This window comes from Arachis ipaensis, chromosome B08, assembly GCF_000816755.2.
Source record: "Arachis ipaensis cultivar K30076 chromosome B08, Araip1.1, whole genome shotgun sequence".
Lineage (NCBI taxonomy): Eukaryota > Viridiplantae > Streptophyta > Magnoliopsida > Fabales > Fabaceae > Arachis > Arachis ipaensis.
Window position 1 is genome coordinate 3,572,714 of NC_029792.2, and position 6,150 is coordinate 3,578,863.

The window sequence follows — 6,150 nt, forward strand, 5'->3', positions numbered from 1 at the left end:
AATATGATCATAAAAAATTATTAATTCAATTAAATAATTATATATTATATTTATGCTATTATTACATTAAAATCATTTTTCTTTTCATTAAGAAATAAAATTGTAAGGAACAGGAAATAATATCTGACCTTAGCTTGTGCCAGTGGAATCAAGATTGTGTCCACCAATCTTTGAGCTTAATTAACTATTTAAGGTTATCACTGTTGTGCTAAGACCAAGAAAGGATGTGAGTGTTCATTCTTAAGAGAATCATATTAAATGAAGGTTGAAAAATAAATATTTTATATATGTAATAAATATTTTATGCATGTATAAATAGGGTATGATTTGAGGTCATATATACACGAACAATTAATAAAATTTTCTCTTTCTCTTATACTGTTAACACATTTTTTTCTTTCTTTTATATTTCTTTATTTTATATTTGTTACCTCTTCTTTATTTGTTTATTTAGTTATTTTACAATACGTTATTAGTATAAGACTCTGATCAAATTTTAGAAAGACTCCAGATAATAAATTTTCATTATGTTAAAATTCTCTCATCTTGAATTTAATACTCTTGATATATCTAAAAACAATTATTTATCATGGATACTAGATGCTAAAATCCATCTTGATTCAATGGATCTTGAAGATATACCATTAAGGCTGAAAATAATACATGCCAGAAGGATAAAGCCAAAGTCATGATTTTCCTTCGTCGTCATCTTGACGTATGATTGAAAAATGAATATCCCACATTAAAAGATCATGCAGATCTGTGGAAAGACCTTGAAGAAAGGTACAATCATCAAAAGACGGTGATACTTCCTCAAACCCGATATATTAAAGAAAACTTTCTCGACCTTCCATGCCTTGAATGTGCTCCTACAGCAGCAGTATCGAGAAAAAAAGGATTAAAAAAATATATTCTGAGCTAATTTCTTGCCTTCTTGTTGTTGAACGCAACAATGAGTTGCTCTTAAGAAATTATGAAGTGCACCCAACTGGCGCCGTCCCATTTCCTGAAGCAATTGTGGCAAATCATAACCCCAAAAGAGGTAAATGGCAAGATTTTGGAAACAAGAAAAATTATGGAAGGAAAAGGAATTATGTTCACAAGAAAGGATCTCACCAAAAGTGGGATAAAGAAAAAAACAATGGGCAAAATAAATCAACAGAGGATAAGTGTTTCCATTGTGGTGGAAAGAGCCATTGGTCGCGTACTTGTCATACCCCAAGGCACCTAGTCGATCTTTCTCAAGCATCTTTAAAAGGATGATAAATGAAATGAAACAAATTTCCTTTCAAATGATGTTGAAAATTTCACCACTCATTATGATGTGTCTGATTTCTTTAAAGATCCTGAAGGAAATATTGGTCATTTGATCAATGATGGAATAGTTTAATATGTGAGATTGTTAAGTAATCCTGTGAATAAACAATGTAAGAAACTTCTTGTTAAGTTTTATGCATTTGAATTTCAAGTGTGATATATATGAATAATGTTTGATAAAATATTTTTGTTTATGAATTTCAAAATTACTGAATGTGCCAAGATAATAATAACAAATATTTTTAATATATGATGCTATGTACAGTACTTCTTAAAAAAATGATTTTAATTAAGAATATAATTTTACTGTGCATATACTTTTACTCATTTTATTATTATTATTTGTCTTTGAAGAGAATGACAAGGACATATAATGAAGATGTATGTCTTGCGGATAGTGCAAGTCCGCACACCATTCTCAAAAGTGATATATATTTTACCCATCTTGTGCCAAAAAAAGAATATATTAATACTATTATTGGCTCAGACAATGTGATAGAAGGCTCCGGAAGAATTATAATTTTGTTTATCGGAGGAACAAAATTCGTAATAAATAATGCACTATTATCTACCAAGTCTTTGAGAAACTTGTTGAGTTTCAAAGATATTCACTGAAATGGATATCATATTGAAACAATGAATGAGGAAAATCATGAGTACTTATGTATCACAACTCATGATTTAAATAAAAAAAATATATATTAGAAAAGTTACCCTCACTTTCATCTGGGTTGTATTATACCAAGATTAGTGCAATTGAATCACATGCCATTGTAAACCAGAAGTTTAGTAGCCCAAATGAATTCATAACTTGGCACGACCGATTGGGTCATCTAGGAACAACCATGATGCGCAGAATTATTGAAAACTCCCATGGGCATTCACTAAAGAACCAGAAGATTCTTAAATCTAGTGAATTTTGTTGTGCTGCATGTTCTCAAGGAAAGTTAATTTTAAGGCCATCACCAGTAAATATTGGGTTTGAGTCCCCTAAATTCCTAGAAATAATTCAAGGCGATATATGTGGATCTATTCATCTACCATGTGGATCTTTTAGATATTTTATGGTCCTAATAGATGCATCTTCGATATGGTCACATGTGTGCTTATTATCTTCTCGGAACCTAGCGTTTGCGAGATTACTTGCTCAAATTATTCTATTAAAAACACAATTTCCAAAAAATCCAATCAAAGCAATTCGTCTTAATAATGCTGGTGAATTTACTTTCCAAGCTTTTGATGTTTATTGTATGGCTAATGGAATAAGTGTTGAACATCCAGTAGCTTATGTTCACATACAAAATAGGTTAGCAGAATGACTTATTAAACGCCTCCAATTAATTGCTAGACCCTTACTTATGAGAACAAATCTCCCAACCTCGGTTTGGGGGCATGCTATTTTACATGCCGCAGCACTTATTCGTTTGAGGCCAACGAGTTACCATTAGTTCTCTCCTATGCAATTAGTTTTTGGCCAACAGCCAAATGTTTTTCATTTAAGAATATTTGGTGTGCAATATATGTTCCCAATGTACTACATTCTCGCACCAAAATGGGATCCAAAGAAAATTGGGGATATATGTTGGATATGATTCTCCCTCTATAATGAGGTATCTTGATATACAAACTGGAGATGTATTTAAAACTCGGTTTGCGGATTGTTATTTTGATGAATCAAAATTTCCAACATTAGGAGGAGAGAATAAGCTTCTTGAAAAGAAACTTAATTGGAATACATCATCCTTGATGCATTTAGATCCTCGATCAGGACAATGTGAACTAGAAGTTCAAAAGATTATACATTTGCAAAGAATAGCAAATGAATTATCTGATGCATTTTCTGATATGAAAAGGATTACTAAATCCTATATACCGGCTGAAAATGCTCCGATTCGAGTTGATGTCACAGTCGGACAAATTGCCACCGAAGCAAATTCACGCCAGAAGCGTGGCAAGCTTGTCGGTTCCAAAGACAAAAATTCTCGAAAAAGAAAAAAGGTAAATACTATTCCTGTTGAAAAATACATAGTAAATACACCTACAGTTGTCCAAAATTTTGATATAATTTTAACGCCAAAAAACGTTCAGGTACCTGAAAATTGTGAAAATGATGAGATCTCGATAAATTATGTCTTTACAGGAGAGAAATGAAACCGAAATAAGACAATTGTCAATGGAATATTTGCATATATTGTGGCATTAAATATCATGCATGATAGTAAGTATCTTGAGCCAAGATCAGTCGAAGAATGTCGATAAGAGGGGGAGACTGTACTCTTTTTTCCTTGGTCAGGTTTTTTTCCCATTGAGTTTTTATTGACAAAGTTTTTAATGAGGCAGTCCTATCACAAAGGATATTGTACTCTTTTTCCTTCACTAAAATTTTTTTCCATTGGGTTTTTCTTTAGTAAAATTTTGACGAGGTATAATTCTAAATGGTCATCTAAAGGGGAGTGTTGTGACAAGAATAAAAGATATGGATGCCCATTTCTAAGAGAATCACATTAAATGAAAGTTGAAACATAAACACTTCATACATGTATAAATAGGGTATGATCTGAGGCCATATACACGAACAATCAATAAAATTCTCTCCTTCTTTTATACTGCTAACACACTCTTCTCTCTCTTTTATATTTTTTTATTTTATATTTGTTACCTATTCCTTATTTGTTTATTTAGTTATTTCACAAAAATCACATAGATTTATCCTCTCTAAAATGTATTGTATTCTAAATCTTAATCTGATTGAATCAGATTAAAACTTTTTAAACTAAAAAAATTATGAAAAAATCTAATCACTTTTGAATCAAAAAAATAATAAGACTCACATATGATAAAAAATAATAAATTTAATGATGATTAATCTTTTTACTTTAGAGAATATTTTCTATTAAAATCAGCTTGGATATCTAATTGTATTAGAGTCACGCACCAAAACAAATCATGACCGTGACAAAATGGTAGTTAATTACATATAGTACACCTTATATATAGCACACATTTGACTATCTAAGTAAGCCATCGATCGTTATCCAACACCAGGTTATCAGCTACTGCAATTTATCCTAAATTTTCAATGAAGTATAATGTATTCTTTTAGGATAAAGTAGTATGCTTTGACTATTTAAATAAATTTGACAAACTTAAATAAATAAATAAACATTTTATTTACCACTTTTAATTTTTTACTTAATTTATAGTTATATTTTATCATAAAATATAAAAATACTACACCATTATTATTAGCAACATCTTAATAATCCACATAAATGTTAAACCAAGGGCAACCCTAGCTAACACTTGCTCTAAGATCAACTTAATTTAGTTAAAACTTGGGGTAAAGTATCCTTCAAAAGTTCAAATTATAAGTTATTGGTTTCCTCAATATTAAATAAAACACGCATAGTACTTAAGCTGATTTCTAATTGATTTTTCAACTAACCTTTCATCTCAAATCTCTTGGAGTGTTTGTGGCCGTTCAAGTCATGAGTGAAATTATTAGTTAAAAATTATTAAATAATTTGATATAATTAATTAAATTATTATCTAACGACTTTTAAATATTAACTTCACACGAGTATTCGCTTTTTTTTATTGACAAATGTGATTAATTATTAACGTCCTTTTACTAACCTGACTAGTAAATCAGTAAGTAAAAATTCAGTTGTAATTAACTTCACGTAAAATTGATAATTGAGAATAATTAAATACTAATTTAATTAAACATGTCAAATCATTTAACGATTCTCTGTTAATTGTACCTAAGTTTTTATCATCAGATTAAATCAGTAACTAGTTTTAGTTAACTATTAGTAACTAATTATTCATACGCTAACTAGGTTTTTTTTTTTTTAAATCCTCAATTTTTATACAGTACAAAAGATAATTAATTATTTTTGAACAATTGAATATTAGCAAAAGATAGTTACGACATGGCAGTTGCAATGCAAGTTGCAAGAACGAAATGCAAGAGGTGTGAAATTAAAATTCAACCGAAATGAATCGACATTCGGCGCATGCAGCACAGAGGAACAATAATTTCAAAATTTGTGGATTTATTTATTAGGGAAAAAAAGAAAGAAAAAAAGAATAAAGTTGTAAGATGCTGGATTGATGTTGACGTGAAAACGAAAGTTGAAGAAAATTAAATGGAAGCATATGAAAACATGAATCATGTGGCGTGCAAACACCATGCTCTAATAACTACATTTAGCAGATAGAGGTTGGTGATAAGATTGTTTAATTGCCATAATTAAGTAGTGATATTTATATTTGACATTTGATTTTGATATATGATATGGGTCTGGGTTTTATTACAATACTAAATTAAATAGATTTTATGACCATATTTGTATATATAGTTTATATGAATGTAATTATTAAACTTTTGTTTTCACTGCTTTTATGGAAAATTTTTTCGTTAATTAATTTTTATTATATTTTTTAGAATTTAATTTTAATATATTGTGTTATATTTACATAAATTCAATCACATAACGTTACGTTAGCAAAAATAATTTTTATATTAATCATAATCATTTAAAATAATAGTTATAATTGCATAAAGGTATAAAACATTTTTCACTGTTACATAAAAATTAAACTCTACTTTCTGATCTCTAACCGTGATGAATTTCTTCTTGACGTGTTTAAGACCCTATCCGATCTAAAGCCTCATTCGAATTTGAAGTATAATTTTTTTAGATTAAATTTCTTATTTTTATTGAGTGTGATTTTTTCAATAAATGCAACCCATGCTTCGAGTAGATCAGATTCGACGCGGTCCAAAATTATATTTTCATTATATTAATTTAGTTACCATGTATTTGA